At 43.6% G+C, this 12,812-nt stretch overlaps 1 long non-coding RNA gene across 1 annotated transcript; it reads left to right on the top strand.

Moving 5' to 3' along the window:
* The first annotated feature begins 1,000 nt into the window (after window positions 1–1,000).
* On the top strand, window positions 1,001–9,728 carry LOC116596510. The gene is made up of 3 exons (XR_004288147.1): window positions 1,001–1,101; window positions 1,882–2,031; window positions 9,001–9,728. It is a non-coding gene; the product is annotated as an uncharacterized LOC116596510 (long non-coding RNA).
* The last annotated feature ends 3,084 nt before the right edge of the window (window positions 9,729–12,812 follow it).

The raw sequence follows: 12,812 nt of genomic DNA, 5'->3' as shown, positions 1-12,812 counted from the left end.
TTTGAGCCACTTGTGCATGCAAATTGCCTTATTTATTACCCAAAGATCAGAGTCCTATCGTTTGTGTGTTTTCTCCATTCCTTCAATGTTATGTGACTTATCCCCATAAACTGATTTTCTGAATTTCGACTCTCCTTTGTTTCTATCTATTAGTCATTTTGCTTTTCTATCTCTCCAGCGTTAGATTGCCATCGTGACACATTTGAAACATGTTGCTTGCATTTCTCCTCTTATCATCAATAGTCTGAGATCCTATATATTTAGAAAATTGCTTTCTATGTTGACCTGCCTTTTTTCCACAAGTCTTCTGGGGTAGGACTTGTTCACCCCACAGTCCAATGCAGTGAGTAACTGGAGAAGACATTCCTGGAGTCAGGTCTATTCCTCTCGCCTAGCCTCTCCAGAAAGTGCTCCTGCTCTGGGAAAATGCCTGACTCCCTCCCTGCTTGTTTTGTTCTGACCATCATGGGGCCCCCACTTTTTGCGTGCAGACCAGGCCCATAGACGGAGATGTAGAAGTTCCGTGTTAGTGAGGACCCTGCAGTGGCTTTTGAATCACATTGGATGTTTTTGCAAAGTCAAGTGTATCTTTATTTCCAAGTTTGTTTGTTTGTTTTTAAGAACTCTAAAGCTGTTTTGATGTATTATCTTTCATATCTCCTACCTCTCTCTTTGAGGAGAAAGCGAGGGTGATATGTACAGGTAAATAATGTCAATGGCAACTGAAAAATTCACCATCATTTCCCTTCCACATTCGCTCTCTGTGGAAGTCATCTGACAAGATAACTCTTACTAAAAGAGGCCACTAAAATTTGTCAATTGATCTGATGGATATACTTTTTTTTTTCAGATTCATTTATTTATTTACTTACTTACTTATTTTTCAGAAAGAAGGAGAGAGAGAAAGAGCACACACACGCACGGGGATCTGCTGGCAGAGGGAGAAGCAGGCTCCCTGACAAGCAAGCAGCCCAATGTGGGACTCGATCCCAGGACTCTAGGATCATGACCTGAGCCAAAGCCAGATGCTTAACCCACTGAGCCACCCAGGGGTCCCCAGTGGATATACTTTTGAATGCCTACCGGAAGCCAGGCACGGAGGTAAAACAGCACACAGATGTTGACTAAGTTATTCACAGGCACGCCATGGGCAGGGCAATGGCACAAGGAGAGAACGGGAGTCAAGCACCCTCAGCGTTTCCCAGCGAGCATCAAAAGATCAGACTAGGAGGGGCGCCTGGGTGGCTCAGTGGATTAAGCCGCTGCCTTCGGCTCGGGTCATGATCTCAGTGTCCTGGGATCGAGCCCCGCATCGGGCTCTTTGCTCAGCGGGAGCCTGCTTCTCTCTCTCTCTCTGCCTGACTCTCCGCCTACTTGTGATTTCTCTCTCTGTCAAATAAATAAATAAAATCTTTAAAAAAAAAAAAAAAAAAATCAGACTAGGAGCCGGGAAATGCAGACAATACAGCTTCAAGGTAGTCTGGTGACCTATACTCACTCCCTAAGCAGTCAAGTTGATGAGGATCCTGGGACCTTTGTAAGAAAAATCAGTTAGAGAAGAGTCCCTCGTCCTTCGAGTCCATAAATAGCAGTGGCGCTCAAGGATCTTTAGACCTGCGTCTGTACCACAAAAATGCCACGAAAACTCAATTATTATCCAAGTTGGTTTTTCTAAGAATTATAGCGCAACTAAATGACTTGCTATCTCTCTCACTCCTGATAATTTACTTAGCCTCCCAGAATCGCTTTCTCCATAGAATTGTTACAAAGATTAAATGAGATAGTTTTTATGACACGCACAGGCTAAGAGCCTGATAAATGAGTATGTTTCCCACAGACGGTGCTGGGAATAACAACGGCGGTTTCACTTCTACCATACAGGTCAAAGGATCCTGTGCCGGGGAACCAGGAGTTGAAAAGTGTCAAGTGACGATGGGCTTTTCATACCTTGTCACAAACTAGCCAGAAGCACTTGGTGCTTTGCCTGGCAGGGCAGAGGTTAAATTATGAACGTGGGATGCGATCCAGAAGGTAAGGCTACAGGTGGAAGAGGAGGAGCAGAAGGCTGATTTTGGCAAAAGAAGCATAATGCAAAGCTGGGGTGAGCGGCAGTCGGGGCAGTCGGGGTTCCTTAGAGGGGCGACCACTCTGACTGGCAGATGATCTCTCTGCTTATAACCTGTTCCCTGAGAGCTTCTCACCAACGCATGAGTTCCCGGCCAGTGGTCTACCTGGGGGTCAGTGGAGTTCAGGCTCCCTCCTTTGTTGCTTGGGCCAACTGAGGAGTACCCAACCTTTACTGGGGGGAGGCTCCATGTGATGGAGGCTTAGAGGAAGGGCGGAGTCTTCCCTCCAAAGACCAAGGACTATTGCAAAGACATTGTTTAAAGGGGAGTAAATGATTCTAGGTGTTTCCATAGCTCCCACATGGAGGACTTCCCAGAATCACTGTGGCTAGCAGGTTATTTGTGAAACAGTCCTCAGGAAGGAGCAGATAGGATTACCCAAACTGAGCAAGCAGGGACTGTGCAGGTGAGTGCATTAAACCTTTCACCTCTTGTCCAGCCATTCGTCCGTCCTCCCCAGAGTTGAGTCTGTGTTCATCTGCCTTTCCCCTTTGTGACTACTGTCTTCTTATTAAGGCTTGGATCATTTTTACTAAGCTAACGAACGATGAGGAAAGCAATCGTTCAGAACCAAGAAAACAAAGTTGAGTCAAGAAGATGGCAAATATTTAAATGTAAGTCATAGCTGGATATCTTAAGCCAAGTAATGTGCTAGCAGAGCATTTCTTGTTGTTCCTTAATTAAGCAATGATGCAGGGAGGCCATAAAGTCTACTTTACGATCTACTTTTACTTGGATAAAAGAAAAAGCTCTTAGGCGCCAAGTCTCCCTAGTCAAGAAGTGTCATGTCAATGAAGTTAACTGTGGAGAACAAAGTATTTTAACTTCAAATTGTCATTCAAGAAAGAATTTTGAGTACTCCTTTAAAAAAAATTGGCAGTTGTCATTTAATATATGATGTGATCTAAAAGCATATTATTTTTTAATGTTACCTAGGAGATTTCACCAGCTTCATGACATTCTTAATCTTTGGTATAATTGTCTAAATTGATAGAACATCTTTTATTAAACCGATAGAGACACATCCTGCCCTTTCATAAGTCAAGTAAACAGGTGTGATTATTCAGGGATCTGACTTTTCACTTCTTTTGTCTATCCCTTTTTTTCCCCCAACCCTCCTAAAACTTTCTAATCATGATAAAAGTGACACTGTGTTAAAGATAAGAAGCAGCCAAATTATCTTCTCCCTGACCTTTGTAGCTTCCAGAACAAGTAGTCTCTGTTAGCAACACGATTCAAGCTTTCTCTTATAAAGTATGCCTTGCATTGTGCTGTAAGAAACATTTATTTTTCCTGATAAGGAAAGTTATTAAGCCCTCATCTTTGTTCAGAAAAGCATTTCACCAAAATAAAGTTGGGGAATATTTCAGAACTCCTGAGGAAAAATCTGAACGAAAAGAAGGAAAAAAAAAAATTTCGTTTAAGTTCCGTTTTCTTCTGGTACCCAACGCGTCTTGGAACTTTGACTACGTCTTGTCGCAACAAGTAAGAGGGGTTTCAGGTATCCTTCTTGGCAGCCTTTCCATACTAGCGGCACAGTGACACAGCTGAAGTTTAATGTGTTAAAAGTAAGTTTTGTCCAAAGGATGACCGGGAGAAGGTGAGCAGAAAACCGACACAGAGTTAAATTCATCTAGGATGTGAACTTGAAAGCCAGCTGTGGCTGAGATTGAGCCATTCAGACACCATTGTCATCTCCTCCTGAACCCGAATCTGTGCGTTTTCATTAAAAGCGTTTTCACGAACTGCGTTTGTTCAGAAAGGCAGGGCATGCTCAAAGGCTCATCCACTAGTGGTCAGATACCTTTATCAGTTTTTTCCTGGGGCTTCGAAACAAACAAGTGTGATCTATGGATCCTTGCAGGTTTGCAGAGTCTGCGACAATAGATCCCTGTTGTCGCTAATTCTTAGGGCCAGAATGGCGGTGAAGGCGAAGTTACAAGAGAAACCTCCTCCCTGTTACCGAAGAAGTGGGGGTCGCTCCTATGCTGTTTTTGAGTGGCTGGAGGTACAGCGTACAGTCAGGGAAAAGGCATAGAGTATATTAGAGGCACATAAAAGGAAGCGTACATTTACAAATAATAAGATTCATTAAAGAAAATAATAGAAGAGGCAGTAATAGTCATTAACTCCAGAATTCATAACTTCAGATTTCTCGTTCACAATAAGCTTTGTGGTATGCCACAGTTTTTAATAGCCTAGCAGCTTTTTAAAATTCTTCTCTTAAAAGAGGACTGGCTTGGAATGCTAGAATATGCAAGTATACAAAAAAGACTGGCTTTACTGACCATTTCTTTGTGTTTGGGTATATATTTCTGTATGGCATAATATTTCCACTTGCACTGGATTCCTGGCATGAAAATGTTTATTGCGCTCATTAGCTAAGAGGGTATCGGCACTGGTCCAGTGAACACAGATCTGCCTTCTGATTTCAGCCATTAAATTGCAATGGGATTCACAGGCTTAACATTGTGGGTGTGAGGATAATAAAATGGAACTCCATCTTTAGCCCAGTTACCATGGATGCAGTTAAAGGTCATGGGGCCAGCTGCTAACTAGTTGCCTTTTGAGCTCTGTTTCCCCTCCTTGCTCTGTGTTTTCCAGCACTTCCGCTCCTTTAGGTCTGTCGCCAAATACCGTCACCTGCTTTGGTGACACACTAACCTCTTCTTTAAAAACGACAGGCTCCCCCCGTCCAAGACAATGGTTGCCATGGATCTCCTCTTTTATTTATGTCTTATGGATACGATATAGACTCAGAAGGTAAAGGCCTTAATAAAAATACAAATTGCTGTTACTTCAGCATCCTGAATTACCTTCTCATTTTCTGCACAGCGCTCTGCATTCCCGGCCCCTACCCCCACCCCCAAAAAGTAGAGTGAATTCCCATCTTCGTTCAAACTGGTAATGGGTTCAGGCACTGATGCATTCACAACGTGAAACATCAACTTCTTCTTCATTCGGCCCAAAGTCCTAGGAGTTAATTCCCTGTATTGCATGAGGTGTCAGGGTAATTACCGCTGATCAGCCCTGTTTCCCCCGCGCGCTGCCCAGCTTTGCGGGCCCCCTGTTTATCGATGCACCGCCACATCATCGCCGCGCCTCCATTCAGCCAAGCTTCTTAATCGAAAGGGTTTGGACAATGTCGGATTTTCAAAGAGAAGAAGTGGGGAAAAAAATTAAAAGTAGCCAAGCAAAATAAAGTGCATGGTAAGAAACCTGAATGCTCTACAAAATATTTCCTGATGTCAACACTTCATTTCAATAGATTTTAAAACTCCCATTCATGCCCAAAAGAAGGTACTGGGAGCCTTTCCTTGGGCAACCTAACTGTACGATCGCATTTTGAAATACTTGTGGAACATGGACCTTAAACACACACACACACACACACACACACACACACACACTTTGGAGAAGTTTATTGTTTTTTGTTCTATTTAGCTATGTCATAACTCTGTGGAGCTGTAAAAGCCAGAATACAAAGAAACTTACCCCCAAAAATGTTGTGCCCCTCTGTTTTAAACGTACATTTATATAACTTGTCATTTCATAAAAATAAATTAAGTATTATATGAGCCAAATGTTTCAATTCCACACAAGAGTGGTTTCTGGGACTCTTGGCAGAATGCCACTATATTCATTTTTATTTCAAACACAATGTGAAGTCTTTAATTTTAATATACTTTGTAACTATAATGGTTATAAGGCATATATTGTATTAATTCATCCTCATCTTTTTCTGGTCCTGAGCAGTTTTCCTCGAGGAACCAAAGATTCGTTGATTTCATGTATCTTACATACTTTAAAATATCGTGGAAGGAAGTTGGTTGGGGGGGATTGGCAGAGAAGGAGAAAGAATTCAGAGCTGGGCACCCAGAGCTCAACCCCCTAAATGTTGCCACTGGCTTTGCCACTGGCGTCTTATCCTCCCACATCCCCAGTCCCCGAGTTCAAGTGATGGCCAGTGGAGAGCAGAGTAGTAGCCCCATCTGCCACCTGGGGTTCCTCTCCAGCTCCTTAGCCCCTGGGCACCTCCCTCAGGAGCTGGCTCTCAGCCTCTGGTAGTCTGAAGGGAGAGGAGTGTCAGCTGATGGGAAGTTCCCTGTAAGTGCCCCATGTGGTGGCTGTAGGGTCGTGGGCCAAATTCTTCCCCACGGCTCCTTTATCCTCTGGAACTCCACTAGCCAGCAGTCAGAGAAAGAGCAGGGACAAGAAAACTAGGAGATCCCTGCCAGTTTAATCTGAGAGAGTCTGCCGTGGATGGGGGTGGGGGGATGATGCCCAGTTTAAGAGGCCCCAGAGTGGCGACGACAAATACATATGTAAATCTATTAATCCCCAGGGAGAGTCCCGAGGTTTCAGAGCGACCTCGGTAGCAGAGTGGTATTTCTTCATTAAAGGGGCTGGCGGCGGGGGGGGGGGGGGGGGGGGGGTCATTTTCCTAAGCCAAGCCTTGTGACTGTCTTCTTGGGGACACCAGGAAAAGAAAAAAAAATAAAACATTTCCAGTGCTTGGGGAGACTTGAGCTCTCCTTTTCCTCTTGCCACACTTCTAATCAGAGAATTTCTTCCTGTGCCTTGTTTACTGTTGATATTTTCTGGCTGATTGGAGAGGAATGACATTTTGACAATTTAGTGTAGCAGTAAGCACTGTACAAACAAAAGGTGCTGATGAAAACTGGAACCCATTATTATGTAAATGACGGCTGAGTAACACAGAATCTGTCTCCCAGTCACCATCATTGAGACCAGTTTTACTCAATGATAATAATTTTCATGATTGCAGACTTCAGAGTGATCAGAAATATGCTTTCGCTGTTGCATTTATCTACTGCTGGTACTTGACCCTTAATTAAATTCTGAAACTTTTTTATATAATAAAGTAAAATACAGCTGACACTTCCGTTCAAACAAAGAGGCTCAAACACAGAGCTACCAAATAAGATAAAGGTATTTCAGACTTACCTCGTTGTATTTATAGTAAACATGGATTGTACAGGGTATTTTGAAAGCCAGCTTAAAGTTTAAAATGCAGATGTGTGTTTTCAAGTAATTTCAATTCCGTACTTCGGCACTGCTCTTCTTAAATGATGCTAAATCTTTGCAAGCTCATCTTGGACACGTCATAATAAAAAAATCTGTTTGAAAGACATGTAAATGTGCTCTGAAAATAAGTCCTGTGGATTCTTTAAATCATCCGTCTTAATATCTAGACTATTCAAAGCGAGGCTTCAAAACTATGCCACTTACCAAGATCCACACAGCTTTGGGGAGCCTGCATTGAGTTTTGTAAAGGAGTATTTTCTTCATAAATTTGTTCTTGTCTTAAAAGGAGAAAGCCAAGGCAAATTTTAAAGCAGCATTTTGGCTTCAATGAAAAATTGATTGGCTAAAACAGATGTCAAAGTGAAAATACAAAGAGCCAGGCATTATGCAGGTATCAGCTGTTTTTTTTTAAGAATGGCTGACTGTAGAAGACACTTTGGGTAACGTGTTCTTATTCTCTTGAAATCCTGCTAATGCCCCAGAGCATTTATTTACCTTGGAGTTCCCTCACTCTCTCAGGGTCGTGGGGGGTGGGGGAAGACCTTCATTTTGAATATGTTAATAAGGAACAGTCAGCTGAAAGGGGGCAATTGTATGAGGCTGTTTTTTAATATTTCCTTCGATATAACCCTTTCTAGCCAGGCGGCTCGCAGAGCCAATGAGCTAAGAAGGTAATTACTTAAGTGGATTTCACGAAGAGTAGAAAGATGATTGTGCCACATTAAATAACAATTGTGTCCTTAATGATGTGTTGGGCTATAATGCAAACATCCCTCCGCCATCTCGGGCCGGGGCTCCAGTGTACCTTTCTAATGACTCCTGGGGTTTTCTGTCCCCTGGCCGCGACTAGGGGCTTTCGGAGCCTATGTAAACACCAAGTGAGCTGGTATATTTTCTCAGACTGCAGTGCCTGCAGCTGCCCGGTCATTGATAAATTGGCTATGAATTGCTGAAATACTTCATATGAATATAAACATTGTTGTAGCTTTGTAGCTTGGAAAAGGGAAGAAAGAAATGAACTTGACAGAGGAGACAGCATGTCCAGAGCGCAACCTTCCAGAGAGTTCGCTGTCTGTAAAAAGGCCCCGTTTACGGGAAAACCAGCAGGATGGTCCCCAAAAGTGTGAGGGGGAGGGGAATGCAGTTTAAAGAAACTGAAGAAAGTGTGGTTTCGCGTTGAGGTGGTTCTCTGCTACGGCAGCAGAAAATAACATTACAACATAGTAGATGTTATTCCGTTGGAATACAGAATGTTCTGAGCATCCCTATCCACTCCACTTTCTGTAGAGACACCAATAAAGGGCTACCGTAATAAATATGTTCAATATCTAAATTAGGATTTACATGAGCCCATAGCCTTAACCTAGCCTGAGAGGAAGAATTTTCACCATGATGTAAACTTGAGAGAGAAGGGGGGGGTGGGAAATACCCACGAAAAGGATAATTAGCCCATGGCTATAAATTTTCTTGACTGCTCTTGGATGCTATTATAATGACTATTTCTCCTATAGCCCATAATACTATCCCTTTGTAGATATGCACATTGAATCCTTACAAGATCATTTATTTCCAAATGTTAAAATTGATAAATCTGATTTCAAGTGGTATGATTCAAACAAAAGGCACAAAATGCAAAAAGAATTCAAGCATGGAGAAAGTACTTTGCACTAAATCCTCTTTCGTTAACAATGTACCCATTTCATAGAAATAAGATCCTTAAGGTCAGGAAATCTGAAACTCTCTGTAAATTAAATATATTGTGGGAGTTGAGATTAGCAAATCTCTTACCTCTCACCGTTTGTGTTTGTTGTTTGTTTTATTCAAGGAATGAAAACATCTGGATCCAAACAGATTAATGAAATGGACGTGGGAATGCCTTGATCTATAGCTCATGTGGAAAGACATGGTGTTGCTGTTCCTAGATCAGACTTTGTGGATGACTATCACAAATTCAGATTCTGTGGTGCTGAGTGAAATGTCTGTGATGTGCCAAGCCTCTCACTTTGCAGATAGAAGATCACTGCTCCTGAGCATGAGAAGGAAGAGGAGAAGACCACCACTCCTGGGTCCTATATAGGAACCCACCAGGCATTGCCTTAACTGATGCTTTCTTCCTGCTCCCAGGAGTGTGGGAGGGAATATCAGACTCCACAAGAAACTGTAAACCTCCCCACCGCCCCTGCTCACCCAGAGCCTGGGTCTACCCAGGTCGGACTGATTCCAAAGCAAGACTGGCTTACAGCAGGGCTGTAGTCCAAGGAGTAAGACTGGTCAACGCTGATGTCCAGTTACAATAATAGAGCCTTGACCAAGCTCTGCTGGCAGCTGGAGAAGGAAGCAACACAACAAGACGAAGGGTAACAGAGGCCACCGCTCATCCCCAATCTCCTTTCCCAAGTGTGAGCTGCTCTATATAAGCTTATGTGAGCTCGATAGGCTGCTTACCGAGCCACTCATACCGGACACCAAGTACTCTTAATTATTGAGCAAGGGTTTCCCTCTGAACTCTACATAGTCCAGTATCTTGTGCCTATTTTACGGACAAGAGAAATAAAGCGCATAAAATAAAGTATTAGTCTGAAGCTATGATAAGTGAATTATATAGCTGGAAATGGGAGAAAAGCCACAGATGCTTCCATTGGTGGTATTTGGGTACCTGCTGCCTGTCCCACCTTCCCTCGTCACTACGCTGGATTCTCAAGTAGACTTCCTGCATTTGTCTGCGCTAATCATTTCAGAGACATTTTCAGCTGGGAGGAACCAAGTGTGATACACAACACACAAAGAGCCATGGAATACCTCAGACCCCCTCTCCTTTTCTTAAAGGGGAACTCCATCTGTATAGTAACTGATTATTTAAAACTTCTTAGGAATCACACTCTTCCAAGTGTTTGACATATATTAACTTCTCAAAACCACCTTATACTTTCAGTATTATTACGTTCTTTCCCATTTCACAGATGAGAAAATGAGCCTCTAGGATGAGTGACTTAGCATGAGGCCATGTAGCTGGAGAGTGGGGGGCTGAGAGGTGACCCAGGGTGGCTTTCCTGGGTCTGGACCCCACTGAATCACACTGCCTACGGCAGAAGCAATGAAGCCTGGTCAGAGTGAACCATCCCAGACCATGGGGAGCATGGAGGGGACAAACATTGATTAAAACCCTATTGTGAGTGGACTGAAGTATCTATTCCTTTTAACACAACCTATCTGAATACTTTCATTTTCTCAAGACCCATGTACAGAATTCACATTAATGTCCACAGAATCTGTCTCCTACCCTCAGACTGAAATACGATAAAATACAGGCATGGTCCTATGATGTCTGCACTCATACATACCATATTTAATGTGTTTCTGTATTATAGCTTAATTTATCATCTAACATTTTGATGCCAATGAGCCTATTCATATGAAAGATCCTTGTGGAAAAAAAAAATTTATCCTCAAAGCACTTCAGGAAGAGACATGAAAGTAATAATAAAATATCAGAGGAAGATATAAAATGATGTGGGGTGAAGTTATAAATGATAGTACTCACTCAAAACATTGGTGATAGCAAACGTTTCCATCCTTGAGTGATTTCTGAATTTCTCCTGCAATGCTATGCACTTTTCTTAATCAACGCTGGGGACCGGCCCAGAGTCCCTTGCAGTTTCCCGAGCACATGACAATGTTCTTCTCCTTCTCCACCAAAGGGGAACCATGGCCTTTTGCCTCCTTCCCACAAAGCCCTTCAGACCAAGATGCCACAGAGATCACTCCTTGCCTTTAGGAGCTCCGTGATCACTGACTGCTGCATGCCCTCGGCCCCTTAAGGTGGTACAGAACCTTCCCAATAAGAACACGGGGTCCATATGATGCTGTCTGTTCACATATGACTGGGGGTTGTAACAGACACATATTTACTGAGCTGCCACTATGTCCCAAACATTGAGCGCTCCCTGGCTCTCTCTGGATCACGCATGGAGATTTCAGAACAGCCCTCTTTTGAATACGGTGAGACACCCTGCCTGGCCTGAAGTTCCCTTAAGGCTTGTGTGATGCTACACCTGCTCGAAATGCAAACAGGAGCCCCAAATTCCAACTAAGCCACTTTACTTACTTACACAATGATGTTCTCTATTTGGGTTCCCGGAAGCAGGCCCAGAGATGGAGCTTATGGTGAGTGTGTGTATGGTGGGGGGTGGGAGGAGAGGAGGTTTCTAAAGGGACCAACAGGTGGGAAGGAAGGGAATAAAGCCAGACTAGGCAAACGGGGAAGGTGGGTAGCCTTGAAGAATCCACTAACTGCCAGCTGACCTCAAGGAGCTCTGGAGCTAGGCTGGCCCTTCAAAGCTGCCCCAAGGAGGAGCGAGGGGATGGAGCTTTTTAAACTCCACATGGACTGCCCATGGATATGGGATGTCCCAGGAAGAGGTGTGACCTGAAGCAAAGCAGCTCTCTGCAGCCAAGGAGATCTCCAGAGCGGCTGACGGTTGAGTGCCATCCGCTAACACCATGCCCAGCTGGCAGAATGAGGGATGCAGGAAGCACAGGATAATGTCTACTAGACTCTCCATATCTTAAGCCTGGAATCCTGGGTTATCTACATCATGCAATGGGAAGCAAAAGATGTCCAGGAAATTTACAGTTCTCAGAGGCTTCAAGTTCATGTCTGCTCATTGTAGGGAACCCTCCTAAAATGCCCCGGACAGCAGGTCATCTGCTTCTGTGTGGACACTTCTAGGGACAGGAGGTCACTGTTGGGAAGCTTCCAATTGTTACACAGTTTTTCTCAATATGGATCCGAATCTTCCAGGTAGAAACTGCTATTTAATAATAGCAATTGTATTGACAAGCTATTGGCCATGTAGCGAAACTAGGAAAGACTAGTGTGTTTGGGCAGTTCCATTTGGGCCAAGGACTGAAATAGTGGAGTGGGTATTTATTCATTTTTTTAACTTATTCTATAGTCTCTTTTCCACAGAATAGTCAGAGTGATCTTTTTAAAACAGTGATCAGATTAGTTATGTTCTATGCTCAAACTCCTCTACTTGGGCCTTGCCCTGGCCTTGCCCTGGCCTCCAAGTCCCCTCCCTACCAGAACCTGGCCATGGCTCAGCCCTCCTCCTCAGCCACTGTTCCACAGACACCTCCACTTCCTTCTGTTTCAGGCCTTTGTACTTGCTGGGACTTCCGCCCTTCATGCACATCCCCCAGACTTTTGCAAGTCCTCATTCAAATGCCAACTTCCCGGAAAGCCTTCCTGACACACCCTCCTCAGAAGAGCTCCTCACCCTCACGACCCTCTCTGACCTTTTGATTCCTCCTCATAGCTCTTACTAATTCCGAGTGTGTGTGTTGAAGTTTTGTTCACCACTGTGTCTCCAAGCTCTTAGAACAGTTCCTGGCACACAGGAGTCTTAAGTCAATATTTGTTGAGTTTGAGTGTGAACGTAAATGGAGAAACCAGTGAACAAATAGAACCTTGCCCAAAAGTTACGGATAATGCAGTTGGTGAGTTGGGGACATCTTCAAGGAGGGGCTAAGACTCAATCTCAACTTAAAGAAAACCGTTCAACAAACAGAGATACAAATTTTTACTCTTCTGAGTTACAGTCAATGAGAAGAGAATTTCGATCCCACTTCGTAGAT

The sequence above is a fragment of the Mustela erminea genome, chromosome 7 (genome assembly GCF_009829155.1).
Source record: "Mustela erminea isolate mMusErm1 chromosome 7, mMusErm1.Pri, whole genome shotgun sequence".
Taxonomy (NCBI): Eukaryota; Metazoa; Chordata; class Mammalia; order Carnivora; family Mustelidae; genus Mustela; species Mustela erminea.
Note: the sequence above shows the minus strand (reverse complement) of the source record. Positions and strands in the feature narration are given on the sequence as shown.